We start from the raw sequence: 16,455 nt of genomic DNA on the forward strand, positions 1-16,455 counted from the left end.
TCCCCCAGAGCGTCAGGTTGAGGTGGTGGGCTGGCCACTTTCTTCAGAGACAAGTTCAGATGCAGGTTATTACCTGCACTTAGTTTTAATAGTTTTGAACTTCAGCTGTTCATGGCTGATTTGGATTCTACTGTGTTGTGTGCAGTTGTTTATCGCCCACCAAAACTCAACAAGGATTTTATTTGTGAATTTTCTGAGTTTTTAGCAGATCTTGTTCCTAAACACGACAAGCTCCTGGTTTGTGGGGATTTTAATATCCATGTGTGTTGTCCCTCAAACCCACTTGCTAATGATTTTAAAGCACTTTTGAACTCCTTTGGTCTTAACCAATGTGTGGAAGGGCTGACACGTCATCTAGGCCACACCCTGGATCTCATCATCTCCTAAGGGCTTTCAGTTTCACTTGGAGAAATAACTGAATCTGGTATCTCCAATCACTTCCCCATCAGATTTGAGATCAGTGTTCCACCTCCCGCTATTAAGCCTGTCTCCTCAGCTTCTAGGCGCCGCTGCATCACCTCCTCTTCAGCTGGAGAGTTTGCATCTGTGTTTGTGGGCTCACAGTTCTACATAAAGAATGGTCTGTTCTCTCCCTCTTCCCCAGATAACATTCTCTCTGAGTTCCATTCCACAAGCACTGACATTTTAGACTCTATTGTCCCTTATCGGACTAAAGCGGTTAGACCGAAGGCGGACCCCTGGCTAAATGACACCACAAGAGCCCTTAGGCAACACTGCAGACAAGCTGAACGAAGATGGAAGAAAGACAATTTACACGTGTCACTGGGTGTATTAAGGATCAGTCTAGCCACATACCAGAATGCTGTGAAGGTGGTGAAGACGCAGCATCTCTCTTTTGTCATCGCTAACAGTTGCCATGAACCTAGGGTGTTATTTAATACTAATAACTCAGTCATAAATCCATGCTCCTCTGCTCCGTCAGATGTGTCAATCAGTACATGTGAGAAATTTCTCTGTTTTTTTATTGATAAAGTAGCATATGTCAGGAAAATCACCAGTGTTAATTTTAAGGTGTTTTTACCTGCTTATCCTACTCACTCAGCCGTGTTTGAGGAATTTAAGCCAGTTTCTCTGATGTTTCTTAGTGAGGTTGTACAACACATGAAACCTACCAACTGTCCCTTAGACATTGTCCCCGCCAGAATGGTGAAGGAGGTTTTTAATACCATTGGGGCGAGTCTTCTTACTCTTTTTAATTCCTGTCTTACTTTAAATTCTGTCGCAGCTGCCTTCAAACATGCTGTTGTCAGGCCCCTACTTAAGAAGCCTAATCTTGATCCTACAGTGCTGTCCAACTTTAGACCAGTCTCTCATCTGCCTTTTCTTTCAAAGGTTTTAGAACAAATTGTTTTTATACAGTTACAAGTCTTTTTACAACTGAACTGTGTTTTTGAAAAATTTCAATCTGGTTTTAGATCACGTCACAGCACTGAGTCTGCACTGTTGAGGGTACATAATGACATTGTCTTGTCTGTAGATGCCGGGAATCCTACCTTTTGGACCTCACAGCGGCGTTTGATACAGTGGACCAAGCAGTCCTCCTCTCACGCCTTGAGAGTTGTGTAGGCATCAAAGGCTCGGCACTCAAATGGTTCAGCTCCTATCTGTCAGATAGGAGTTTTTCTGTTATGATTGGTGACCTCTCCTCGTCAGTTGCTCCTCTCTCTTGTGGGGTACCACAGGGATCCATTCTTGGCCCTATTTTGTTTTCTTTATATATGCTTCCTTTAGGGGCGATTATTGGGAAGCACAACCTGTCATTTTATTGCTACGCAGATGATTTGCAAATCTATTTGCCAATAAAAGCAAATGACAATGTTGCACTAAACTCCCTGCTAAGCTGTATCGCTGATATTATGTTGTGGCTCGCAGATAATTTTCTTAATTTGAATGATAATAAAACGGAGTGTATTATTTTCAGTACTCCAGACATGCAGAATGGTCCAGCTGTGAGTTTGGGAGCTCTGGCTTCCTGCACGAGATCTGTTGTCAAAAACTTGGGGTTGACTTTTGATTGCAGCATGAAATTTGAAAAGCAGATCAGTCACGTTGTTAAAATGAGCTTCTTCCAGCTTCGCCTGCTGGCTAAAGTTAAGCCCTTCCTGAGCAGGCACGACCTAGAAAAGGCTATTCATGCTTTTATCAGTTCAAGGTTGGACTACTGTAATGCCCTCTATGTTGGTCTGAATCAGATGTCCATCTCAACTTGTTCAAAATGCTGCTGCTCGCTTTTTAACAAATAAGTCTAGACGTGCACACATCATTCCCATTCTCTACACCCTGCATCGGCTCCCTGTGCGTTTTAGAATAGATTTTATTGTTTTGTTTTTAAGGCTTTAAATGGTCTGGCCCCAGAGTATTTGTCTGAAATTTTAACTGTACGGGAACACAACCGGTCATTAAGTCTTCAAATCAGTTGGTTTTAGAAGCCCCAAGGTCCAGGTATAAACGGTGGGGTGATCAGGCTTTGCAGTTGCCGCCCCAAGACTCTGGAACAAGTTACTAGGGATGAGCCGAGTACTCGGCTGAAACGAGTATCCGGTACGGATAAAGCACTTTTGCCGAGTACAGGTATTATCCGAGTAATGCGAGTCAATATCTGTGCTCGGATTCAATGAAATTCTCCACTGACTGTGTCTCCGTTCTGTGATAGGCTATTCACAGTGCCAGTCACAACGCCTCTCCCTTACACTATTCTATGATAGGCTAGTACCAGCGCCCCTCCCCTACACTATTCTGTGATTGGCTAGTCCCAGCGCCCCTCCCTACACAGACAGACGCCTTCTGTTGCTGTGTGCCTCTCACTCGCACACGGGACACGGAGAAGTGAACAGCTGTCCCCTTCTGGTCCGCGGGGCTTTTTCTGTTAACATTTAGGGTTTCTTCAAGCTTCAGGTTTGTTTTATACTTCAGTTTGAACTAGTACCTAGTAACCAGGAGACTTCTGGTAACCGTGGGGTTGATTCAGACATAGTGCCCGGTAGAATGAGACTCGTGTTGCATCTCTGCCGTCAGAGTTTTTTTTTTAAACTGCCTGCTGGCTCTAACCAGTTTTTTTGAATGTCTGAAACTTTCTTGCTGTGTTTTATAAAAAAAATAAAAGGGAGTTGCGGTATAAATAAATAATATTATAAATTAAGATACACACACAAACACATTCCAACCCCGCCCCCCCCCTCTCTCTCTCTCTCTCTCTCTCTCTCTCTCTCTCTCTCTCTCTCTCTCTCTCTCTCTCTATATATATATATATATATATATATATATATATATATATATATATATATATATATATATATATCTCTTACTCACTCACAGGCACAGACACTCACACATACCTGGTGGGAAAATAAAAAAGAACCAATAAAAAAAAAATTGATCACACTGATAATAGAAAAATTAGAAGTTAAAAAAATAAAGTTATATTATTAAGTATGAAAACTCTTGTTCATTACATTTTACTTAATAATTGCAACCACATTGCTGTATTTATTGTTGCAAAACTTGTTATATACTATAGGCCTATATAGTTTGTTACCATGACAACACCATTGATCTGAAGCTTGATGCTGTCATGTAAATAGTTTTCAAATCAGCAATAAATATAACAATTTCTGATCAATTCATATCAATTGCATGCTTAAAATAACATACCGGTTAAATCCCCGCACATTTCAAGAGAACCCGACACACTTCCGGGTTAAATCTGACCACTTCCGGTTTAGGCCCCGCCCACTCCGAGTACGGATCCGAATACAGATAATACAAGTGGTAAACAGATACAGATACAGATAATGCTGTACTCGCTCATCCCTACTAACTACCACCCTAGAGCCCTGTGAGCTAACAGACACTAACTAGCACCCTAAAGCTCTGTGCGCTAACAGACACTAACAAGCACCTTAGAGCTCTGTGCGCTAACAGACACTAACTAGCACCCTAGAGCCCTGTAAGCTAACAGACACTAACTACCACCCTAGAGCCCAGTGAGCTAACAGACACTAACTAGCGCCCGAGAGCTCTGTGCGCTAACAGACACTAACTAGCACCCTAGAGCTCTGTGCGCTAACAGACACTAACTAGCGCCCTAGAGCCCTGTGAGCTAACAGACACTAACTAGCGCCCGAGAGCTCTGTGCGCTAACAGACACTAACTAGCACCCTAGAGCCCTGTAATCTAACAGACACTAACCAGCACCGACTAGCACTGGTCACCGCTGTTTTCTGAATAACACAGACGGGACAAAATGGTGCGTAAACTGGTAAACTTTGAGACCGCAAGTATGACTGACTGCTATCTGTGGAGTTTTCCTCCCGTTACTCTGTCCTCTGTGACTGTCTCCATCTAGAAACTAAGCTGTGCCGTGCAGGGAACTACTCTTACTGGCACATGATGAGACAGTGGTTTACGGAGGGGTAGATGGGCTTTTGCCAAAAAAATAGTGTTCTATGAAATGAAAAAAAAGCTTGATTACGCAAATTTGATCGTGGGAAGCCAAAATCGTGATCGTGATTAAAATTTGATTAATTGTGCAGCCCTACGTCGCACCTCAACCTTGTTGCACCATTAAAACGTCTTTCTTAACTTTCCATTTTCACACAGGAACATCTGGAGATGTTCTGCTAAATGAAGTGTGGTTGGTCCAGGCTACCGTGCATGTAGCTTGTAGCTCCAGTTAATGACTTTTGGGCATTACATGTTAGAAGTTCTTTAAGTTTGAATGCAGGAGATACTTGACACTCTGGAGTCCTATGGATTGGTCCCCTCATCAGCCCTTGCATTTTCTCCATTCTAACAGAAGATTTTAATCTAGTAAAACATGGTCAACTAGAATTCACTCACACCTCCCATTAGTTCTTCTAACCCTTGTATCATTATCTCTGCATGCCCCCCCCACCCTCCTCCACCTCCATGGGTCTACTAAAGGCACCTTCAGTAGATGGCAAGCTGGCGACCAGAGCAGGAAAGAAGGGCAAGAAGGAGGAGGAGGTGGAAGAGGAACAAAAGGAGTATGTGGTGGAGAAGGTTTTGGACCGCAGAGTGGTGAAGGGAAGAGTAGAGTTTCTGCTGAAATGGAAGGGGTTCTCAGAGTAAGTATGAGTCTATAATATTAATGCTTGGTGTTCTTGGTCCTGAGATATATAATATATTTATATATTGCAAATAAGTGTCAGCATGGTATCATGCCCTCAAAGTTGAAGGTTTGGTATTATGACACTACAGTGCAGACCCACAAATAACCTTACAAGATGGCAATAGAAAAAAGGAATAATAGGAATGATAATTAGCGTGCAAATGGATTGTCTAAAAACAAAGTGTGAGGAGATGTTCTTCTGTCTGCACTCACCTTTCCAGTGAGGAGAACACATGGGAGCCACAAGACATCCTGGACCTGGACCTTATCACCGAGTACATGCAGAAACACAAGGAGACGGAGAAGAAGAAGAAGAAGGAGGGCAAGAGGAAAGGTGTCAGGGAGGAGGTGAGTGAAGGAAAGAGGGTACTCCAGACTGAAGAGTCCCAGAAATCTAATCTCAATATTAATGAATGCACACAGAGGGCTTCACAAATGTCTTTAAGGATTTATATATTATACCATAATTCCTCATAGAAAAAACGGTAGTCATTAAACAGCGGCCCTCTGATAGTGGCCGGGGGGCAACACGGATAAATAAAGGCCGGGAAAAATTTGTGTGGATAATCTCCTCTGTGCCTTTCAGTCACGTTTATCGTAATGTACATTTCTACCAATTTAACTTAACAGATTCAACAATAAATTCACACTTTGTTTTTCTGGATTATGGTTCTCATGTAAAGTATTTTTTCTGATCAAATTTTTTATTTTTGATCTAATTAAGAAACAGAGTGCCAACCAATCCCCTGAGTCGGAGAGACTGATGACCCCTACAGATACTAGATCAAGGTCAACTGGGAGTCAAACACTCCCACAAAGAAAAGTTTCCAGCACTACCAATCCCAGACCATCCCCCGGTTGTTACCGCCTGGCTCAAGGCCGCCAACAAAAAGGCCACGCAGATATAGCAATCCAAACTTATTAACACACACACACAGACACACACACACACACACACACACACACACACACACACACACACACACACACACACACGTTGCGTTACCATGGCAATGCAGCAGCTGTCTGATCTATAAATGCAGATCAATGGACATGCATGTATTTTGGGGGGGGGTGTATGAGGCCACCCCCTTTCCACCAATCATTACATCTTTGTATGCAAAACCTTTACATGCATTTGTGATCAAAATAACAGCTGTGTTTTTAAAAAAGTGAATAATGCTCCAAATCCTTAGAATAGCTTTTAATTCCATAATACCAATGCACCAAATCAAAACATGACCAACAACAATCAAGTTTGTGTTCTACCTTTACAGGAAATGAAGAAAAAGGAATATTAGCAGTATTTGCATTTTTCTTTACAAACACGAAGGTTTACTGTAAAAACTGAAAAATGGGTCAGGGTTTAAATCCCTGCACTGATATTTAGTTGCATAACCATTATTTCTGAGAACTGCTTCATATCTGTGTTGCATGGAGTCACCTGTGAACAGGTATTCCAGCCCAGGACCATTGAACCACATCCCATAATTCCTCTGCATTACTGGGTTTGGCCTCAGAAACAGCATTTATGATGTCACCCTACAAGTGTTCTCTGGGATTGAGATCTCTGGATTGGGCTGGCCGCTCCATAACATCCATCTGGTTCATCTGGAACCAAGACTTTGCTCCTTCCTGGTGTGTTTGGGTCCTTGTCTTGTTGAAAGACCCGTTTCAAAGGCATTTCCTCTTCAGCATAAGGCAACATGACCTCTTCAAGTATTCTTATGTATTGAAACTGATCCATGATCCCTGGTATGTGATATACCGGCCCAACACCACAGTATGAGAAACATCCCATAACCAGCATGCTTTGCTGTCTTCACAGTGGACTGGGGCTAGATTTCAGTGCAGGGGGGTTAGAGGACAAACTGTCTGCGGCTCCTAGACCCCAAAAGTTTCCCTTTCATCAGTCCCCAGAATGTTGCTCAATTTCTCCGTTGGCCAGTCGATGTGTCCTTAGCTTGTTGCCCACGTCGATCAGGCGTTGGATGCCATTTCAAGGCATTTGAAATGATTTTGGCAGAGCAGTTTATAATCTTCTACACTTCTTTAAACGTTTCTTTCCCTCTCATATCAACATTTAATGAAAGTCCTCTGTTCCTCAGAGCAATGTCTGGAACGAGCCATTTTGCTGAGTATTTCAGTGTGAAATGCACTATAACCAGCATTCACAACATGTTCTTCCTTCCTTAAATATGTATATATACAGTATTTAGATTAATTATTGGCCATAACTGACACCTGACACCACTTTCAATTACAGATTCAATTCCACAGAATGAACAGCATGCATGTCAGGACTGTTGGTTTGGCCTGTGTTTGTCATAAGCATGAGTGATGCTGCAATACTGCTGGCTATACAAGTTTGATTTAGCAAAAACGACAAAAAAAAATCACAAACTTACCAACACTGGATGTTACATTTCCCATAATGCAACTCCATAATAGTGATGTTGCAAGACAATTAAGAAAAGTATTGCGTCAGTCAAACAATGTTCCATAGACATGCTCTAAATGTTGTTTCTAGTTTAAGATAGAGCTCTACAGCATGGCACCTCACTAACTCACTCTCTTGGTTTTTCTCTGTTGATAGAAACGGAGAGGAAGAGGAGTCAAACGTCACCGCTGTCAGCACTGTGACAAATCCTTCACAACATCAGCATATTTAAAGATTCATCAGAGAGGTCACACTGGAGAGAAGCCTTACAGCTGTGATCAATGTGGGGCAGCTTTCACACTACAGAGTGTCCTGAAAAGACATCAACGCATTCACACTGGAGAGAAACCTTACAGCTGTGATCAATGTGGGGCAGCTTTTGCACTACAGAGTCACCTAAAAAATCATCAACACATTCACACTGGAGAGAAACCTTACAGCTGCGATCGATGTGGGGCAGCTTTTGCACTACAGTGTGCCCTGAAAAGACATCAACGCATTCACAATGGAGAGAAACTGCACAGCTGTGATCAATGTGGGGGAAATTTTTCTCGTGGGGATGTCCTTAAATCTCACCAGCGCATTCACACTGGAGAGAAGCCGTACAGCTGTGAACAATGTGGGGAAACCTTTTCTCGTAGTGATGCCCTTAAATCTCACCAGCGCATTCACACTGGAGAGAAGCCGTATAGCTGTGAACAATGTGGGGAAAACTTTTCTCATCGTGCTAGCCTTAAAACTCACCAGCGCATTCACACTGGAGAGAAGCCGTACAGCTGTGATCAATGTGGAGAAACGTTTTCTCAGAGTAGTCACCTTAAAACTCACCAGCGCATTCACACTGGAGAGAAGCCGTACAGCTGTGAACAATGTGGGAAAACCTTTTCTCATAGTGGTAGCCTTAAATCTCACCGGCGGTTTCACACTGGAGAGAAGCCGTACTGGTGTGAACAATGTGGGGAAATGTTTGCTCATAGTAGTCACCTTAAAAAACACCAGCGCATTCACACTGCCTCGTTGTGAACATGTTTCAGAGCCAAGCTGTTTCCTCCTCCTCATGCCCTGATAGCTGTGTTGTTATATTCTGATCTTCTCTCCATATTGAAGGCTGACCAGCAGTAACTTTATCTTCTGATCAACATGTATGTTATTGTGGATCAGCTGGACTGTTTTCTGCCTGTCCTCAGAACCCTTTACCATTTAGGCACCAGAATCGGTGTCTGAACCCATCCTTTTTAAAATATATATTTTTAAATGTATATATTAAAAAAGGAGCTCAAAAAGACTGTCAGCAACATTTAAGAACGGGTTGTATATTGCTATATGGTCCAAATTAAATGTAAAAAAAAAAATGTAAGAATTCTCCAGTAAAATTCTGCTTTATGACAAAAACATCCACTAGATGGAAAAAGGCAGCACTGGTGTTTCAGTAGCACTGAAATCCCCGTTATTATTGGGTCTGACCAGGTGTTAAGGCACCGGTGCCGTACTAGCACCGGGTTTCGGTACCCAACCATAACCACAATGTACCCACCGTGGGAAGGAGAAGACCCAAAGGAGAAACATTAAGACGTTTAAAGACGTTTTGGTTGGAAATTGTAGACATGTTTGAAACTTTTTTTATGTTTTTATTTTGTAAAAACTTTTTTCTCATCTCTAGAAACATACAATGCTAACAAGAAGTCAGTATAATCTTAGTTATAGGAATACATTTTTGGCCCCCCTTATATATTTCTAAACTCCCGAAAGTTGGTAAAAACTCTAACCTTTGAGCATTGGGAGTTTAATAAGAGCAAATTCAATGTTTGTTTAAATTGGTCCTTTCATCATTACCGACATACTAGAAGTCAGCCATTTTTAATTGTGTGCTCTCAAGTTATTGTTGTTTTGTAGTTTAACATCATGTTTTCCTACTTTGTGGAATTTCATTTAATAATCTTTGTCTCACATATTTTCTGTGACTGAATGTGGTTTTAAATCTGTTGAGGTCTGTTCAGCCTGAAAGTAAAGACACGGATGTCATACAAAATCAGAAAATAGAGAGCAAACAGCTTATTTATTCATCTGACTTGTAAAATAACATCATTGAATTGTTTTTAAATGTGGAACAATTAAATACAAAATTAAAAGAAATTAAAAGGGGCCTTGTGCTGATTATTTGACTTGATATGGTGGATTTATCCTTCCTGCCGTTTCTTTGTTTAAACTCCTTGATAAGAGAACGTTTCCATCCACTAAAAGTGCTGAAAGACTCAGATTAGTATTCTAAGTGTGTGACATTATTATGGGATGGATCCACACAGAGATAGAGCTTTAGTTAGAGAGTAAGATCCTTGTAGTTTAACATGGAACAGCACCGACATCACCCTCAACAAACCGACCAGACTCCATGTAAACAATCACTAATTTTAGCGTGTATAGAGCACCATCACCAAACCCACCATCATCCATATAAATAATCTGGGGTCTCATTTATAAAACTGCTTGTAGGATCCTTGCTGAAAGTGTACTACACCCAAAAGCCAAAAATAAATCAGATTTTTAAAACCGTGCGCATGCACATCTGTATGTAATATTCTGTTTATAAATCACATATTACCTACAAGTGTGCATATCTGAATCAGCCTCTTATCCCTCCCTGTACACGCCCATTTTTAATTTTAATGTGTTGATATTTAAAGTATAACTTCTGTATATTTTAACCTGAGAACAACCGTTATCTGTGATGATGAAGAGAATCCGTTATCTTTACCGGACGCTGACTCACTGAACCGGACAGAAGGTAAACATCCATGTACGTATCTCCAACCTGGCCCGGGAACGCCTCAGGATCCCCCAGTTGCTCGGTTTGTGGTCCCTTGCTGGAGCTGCTCGACAAAGATGGATGAATGGTTGGAACCCTGTTCACTGGCTCATTGTATTCTTGCATGACAGTTAAACCTGTAGGAGGCGCTGTAGCTTAGTCGTTAAAGCCTGTCTTGTAAACAGGAGATCCTGGGTCCAAATCCCAGCAGTACCTGATTTTCACTAAACACTTACATTATCTGCACTACAAAGAGTATACATATTTGTTATTTATTTTTGCTACAGTGCTTAACAAGCATTATTTAATTTTGCCCAGTATGACCTGTTGAGGGCCAATAAACATCAAAAGGGAAATGGATTGAACCCATTTTCTAATGCTTTTAAACCTTGTTTTGTTGGGGCTGAACGTGGCCCCGGTGTACACCAGGACCCTGTGACATCACGGTCGGGTGGGGTTTCAGGTGCATGTGATGCTGACTGAGGTCAGAGGTGAACTGTATGGGCGCTGACTGTATGATTTTAACGTCTTCGATGCTGCTGTAATAAAAAATAATAAATTGATTATTTGATATTAGTTGACTATGTAGCACATTTCCACACTGCTGACTTTCTTCCGTGTCCCAATAAACACATATATTTGGGCTGACAATAGCAAAACCTTCCTTTGATAAGTATGACCTGGATGACCAAGAACCTACTATATTATGACATAGTTGACTTACCATATTATTATTTCTGTGAGAGATCCTACTACACGTTGGAATATTTAGTCAGGATGGCTGAGCCGTTCAAGGTGCTCCGTTCAGGTCGCAATCTCCACTGGAGGCGTAGGGTCGATATTGTTTTTGTTTTGTTTTTTGCTGTTTGTTGTGGTGGTGTAGCTTGGGGGGGGTGATAAGATAAGTCGCTTGCAAGGGTTACACAATCATCAGCACACATTTGCACACCGACTTTCAACAGTACATTCCCTTACCTACTTCACATACGCTCCTTTGGTTGCTCGGTCATTCTTATCAAATATGGCTGCCAGAAAGGGATGGGGACGAAGATGGTGCATCCTGTTTAATTAGTTACACAGTTAAGCAGTTACACTTATATTCCATGGTCTTCTTTTTATTTTATTAGCATGTTTATTGAGCTAAATTTGAGACAATTAGGGTGTTTGTGGGGTTGAGGGTATTCTGGGGTTGTGTAAATAAAGTAGGCAGGACTAGATTATAGTCGATAGATATCAGAAATCCCCCCCATTACCTTAATTTATATGCGGTGTACTTTTCCCTTGCCGGGTGAGTTAGGGAAACTGTTACAGCATAGTATTCTGTATTCTGTCCACCTCCACACCCGTAGTCTTCTCTTCAAGCAGACTTACTGCCTCCTGGTCTTGTCTTGACCTGGTTACCACTTTCTCATTTGTAGCAGCACATCCAGCTGCTAAAGATTCTCAACAATCTGGAAGAGCTCCATGTTGGAAGGAACAGTGGACTTGAGAAGGCACTGTTGCGGCCGTAGCTGTTGCTCCATGATCCGTGCTGGGCCCTGAAGCGTTCCCCCCCATTCTGGTTTGAATGGTGAGTGGTCCACCTGGTGGGCCAAGCTTCACTGGCTCTATGGGGGTGAGATGTGGATGATCAGCACCAATGAGAAGGAGTGGGCTGGCGTTCTCAAACTGCTGAATGGAGAGACCTGCCAGGTACGGATGAAGATGGATGGAAGGAAGGAAGGAAGGAAGGAAGGTAAAAGTAGTATGGAGGTGCTGTGACTTAGTTGGTAAACAGGAGATCCTGGGTTCAAATCCCAGCAGCACCTTTTTGATGCAGGGATTACCTCTGTTTGCGTGTCATCATCATGTCAACCCAACCCCTGTTAAAGTACCCTGGTAGCAAATGAAAATGGCATGTTACAATTACACAAAAACATCAATAAAATACCCACAATGTGTTTTTTTTGCCTGATGACTAGTTAAATTAATAAACGCACTACTTTTGCTCCACTACAGGCCTGTGTCTGTCAAACTGTTCCATTTCACTCACCACTGAGTCAGACTTAATGCTCCGCACACAAAACCATCTCTTGGCAGGCAACTTAATTACAAGTCAAGGGATGAAACACAATTTGATGTAATTTCTGCAACAAAACATTGCTGTTGGGATTTGAACCTAGGATCTCCAGTTTACTAGACAGGCACTTTAACCAACTGAGCCACAGAACTTCTGGGTGCTAAAACTGGATGCGCGGCCATATTGGAGGAACTCGGTGTAAACAACTGACCAGAGTACAGTGCAGTATTGTGCACTTTGGACACTTTATGTGAATGTAGCCATGTCTAAACAACAGAAAAGCATCCAAGATGCAAAGGCATACAGGGAAGGACGATATTTCGAGAAATTACAGTTTATTGGTGGTGATCTTTACGAGTTGGCTCCCCTATTCTTACATGATGACCTGGGGATTGTTCCTTCAGTTGCATGTCCCGATATAGTCAACTAATATCAAATAATCAATTTATTAATTTTTATTAAAGCAGCATCGTAGACGTTAAAACCAGGCTGTCAGCGCCTAAAGTGCCTTGGCCGGAAAAGTTCATGTTTATTTCACCTCTGACCTCAGTCAGCATCACATGCACCTGAAACCCCACCCAACAGTGTCACAGGGTCCTGGCGTACACCTGGGCCACGTTCAGCCCCAACAAAACAAGGTTTAAAAGCATTAAAAAATGGGTTCAATCCATTTTCCTTTTGATATTTATTGGCCCTCAACAGGCCAAAACTGGGCAAAATTAAACATTGCTTGTTAATTACTACAGCAAAAACAAATGGATAAAATCTTTGTAGTGCACATACTGTTAGTGATAACCAGGCACTGCTGGAATTTGGACCCAGGATCTCCTGTTTACAAGACAGGCGCTTTAACCACTAAGCTACAGCGCCTGTGACATATTTGCCTGTCATGCAAGAATACAATGAGCTAGTGAACAGGGTTCCATCCATCCATCTTCGTCCACCAGCTCCAGAAGGGGACTGGACAAAATTCCCTTTTCCGAGAGGTTGGAGATATAATCCCTCCACCTAGTCCTGGCTCTTCCCTGTGGCCTCCTCCCAGCTGGACATGCCTGGACTACCCCCCGAGGGATAGCTTAGTCTGTAGCCCATCAGTCTTTTAATCTGAGGGTCCAGGGTTCCAGTCCCTGTTCAGGCGTACAGTTGCACATTCTGCTTGCTGCCATGATAAACTGTACACTTTGGCACCCTTAATACGTTCACACTCTGTTGTATCATTAAAGTAACATGCGCAAGTCTTTAAAAAGAAATGTGGCTGTTTTTCATGCAGGTTTGCATCATAACAATACGGGTGCTATCGCTAAATGAACAATGGCCAACCTACATCCATCTTGTTAGCACCCAAATCTCTGTGCTGATCTCCCTGCTTGGATGGCAAGTCATCTGGTGGATTTTTCCCGTCAAGAGGAAGAGAGTTGTTTTATTAGAGCCGTATAGAGCCGTAAAATTGCATTAGGTTATCAACGTTTTCAGCGAAAAAGAATACCACAGCTCAAGTCCCTGGTAAGGCGACAGCTTGATTGTGGGATATGTATGAAGTGCTCACTATCATCATCTGTCATGCAGGTTTGCAGTATGTTCACAGTCTGCTAGTGGCCATGATGAGTTGTGACTTTGAGCTTTTTAACCGTTTTGGCCAATTTAGCCAATTTTTAACCAGTTTGTGCAATAACATTTGGTGTTCTCAGGCAATGTGTAAATCATGGTCTACCCTCCTGCTCTCCAGAAGACCGTGATCATGACAACAGCTTAATGGTCTCCATTTACTTACACTTCAATTTGTAGTTCAGGAGATTGTTTTTTCCACAGCCCTTCGTTTTGGAAGCCTGGGTAGCTCAGTCGGTAGAGCATCAGACTTTTAATCTGAGGGTCCAGGGTTTAAGTCCCTGTTCAGGCGTAGAGTTGTACATTCTGCTAGATGAGTTGTCCATTTGACATGCTTGAACACTTCAGACACTGCCATATTATTTGTGTTCCATGCACAAGTCTTTAAAAAGAATTGTGGCTGTTTTTCAAGCAGGTTTGTATCAAAACAATGTTGCTGGTAAGTCTAAATGAACAATGGGCAACCTACATCCATCTTGCTAGCACCCAAATCTCTGTACTCATCTCCCTGCTTGGATTGAATGTCATCTGGTGCATTGTTCCTGTCACGAGGGCTAAGAGTATAGAAGCGGAACAAGAGGGAGAGTTCTTTTTTTGTACCCACCAGCAGTAAAGTTTACCCGTCTGGAGTTGTGTTGTTTGAATTAGGTTATCAACGTTTTGAGCGAAAACGAATACCACAGCTCAAGTCCTTGGTAAGGCGACAGCTTTATTGTGGGATATGAATGAAGTGCTGATCTCCATGCTTTGATGGCAAGTCGTCTGGTGGATTTTTCCTGTCACGAGGGCTTTTGCTCAAATTACGTATAGTGCTTTGGCATGAGGACACTAAGAGTATGGAAGCGAAACAAGAGGGAGAGTTGTTTTATTGTACCCACTAGCAGTAAAGTTTATTTGTCTGGAGCCGAAAAATTGCATTAGGTTATCAACGTTTTGAGCGAAAAAGAATACCACAGCTCAAGTCCCTGGTAGGGCAACAGCTTGATTCTGGGATATGTAAGAAGTGCTCGCTATCGTCATCTGTCATGCACAGATGCACAACCAATAATAAAACACTACTGAGTGAATGCGTTCAGAAAATGAAGAACATTGTTCAGAAAGCTTAATGAAGCTTCATTTGACCATAACTATTAAACAACCTGAACCTGGTAAAAGGTATGAGGTACTCATGCATAGCTAGCCAGTGATTTATCTACTGTAGATGAGTTGGCGTGCCAATGAGGCTTGAAAATTTGCAGATAGTGATTCAAAGGAGATGTAACAGTTTAAAGTGTAAAGTAACTTAATTTTCTAAATTGTCCGCTTACAGTGCCAACGAGAGCTCTTCTCTAATATTACCGGGTACGCAATAGCTATTCAACTTCACAAGTTATTGTTGATCTCAGAAACAACGATAGACGACACCATCGTATCACAACGTCCATGTTTGTGTCTTTGTTATGCAAATACTCTGGAAGTCTACTTATTAAGAGTATGCGTTCCCCTTTTTCCCTATTGATTATAAAAACACATGTCTGAGATTTTCGATTCTCAGAAATAACCATAGAATCCAGGAGCCATTCCTCACCTAAAACAATATGAGTCATTCCAGTGAGTGAAAAGGAAACTCACATCTACAAAGATACATTTGATAGATGTGACTCCCTGATGGTCTAGTGGCTAGGATTCGGTGCTCTCACAGCTGCGGCCCGGGTTCAATTCCCAGTCAGAGAATTATCTGGACTCGATAAACTATAAAATAATCTGTAATTTTACATACACCAATACATTACAAAAATAAACTGGTAATTTAAGGGACATCTAGCACGTGTGAAACCACCTGTGGGAGTGGAACATGGATGTGTAGAGATGGGTTTTCAAACAAAGCACCTTTTGACATTTTGACATATCACAGTAGGAAAAGCAAAGGTATGAATAAAAATAAATTATGGCTCAACTCAATTTACATTTTTACAGTAGACATAAGGCATTACAAAGTCAAGAAACTACAGTGAGGAAAATAAGTATTTGAACACCCTGCTATTTTGCAAGTTCTCCCAGTTAGAAATCATGGAGGGTCTGAAATTGTCATCATAGGTGCATGTCCACTGTGAGAGACATAATCTAACAAAACAAATCCAGAAATCACAATGTATGATTTTTTAACTATTTATTTGTATGATACAGCTGCAAATAAGTGTTTGAACACCTGTCCATCAGCTAGAATTCTGACCCTCAAAGACCTGTTAGTCTGCCTTAAAAATGTCCCCCTCCACTCCATTTATTATCCTAAATTAGATGCACCTGTTTGAGGTCGTCAGCTGCATAAAGATACGTGTCCACCCCATACAATCAGTAAGAATCCAACTACTAACATGGCCAAGACCAAAGAGCTGTCAAAGACACTAGAGACTAAA

At 41.8% G+C, this 16,455-nt stretch overlaps 1 non-coding gene across 1 annotated transcript; it reads right to left on the reverse strand.

Annotated features, from left to right (window-relative positions):
• Positions 1-13,251: 13,251 nt before the first annotated feature.
• On the reverse strand, positions 13,252-13,324 carry trnat-ugu (transfer RNA threonine (anticodon UGU)). The gene has a single exon. It is a non-coding gene; the product is annotated as a tRNA-Thr (tRNA).
• Positions 13,325-16,455: the final 3,131 nt, after the last annotated feature.

This window comes from Etheostoma spectabile, unplaced genomic scaffold, assembly GCF_008692095.1.
Source record: "Etheostoma spectabile isolate EspeVRDwgs_2016 unplaced genomic scaffold, UIUC_Espe_1.0 scaffold00018803, whole genome shotgun sequence".
NCBI lineage: Eukaryota > Metazoa > Chordata > Actinopteri > Perciformes > Percidae > Etheostoma > Etheostoma spectabile.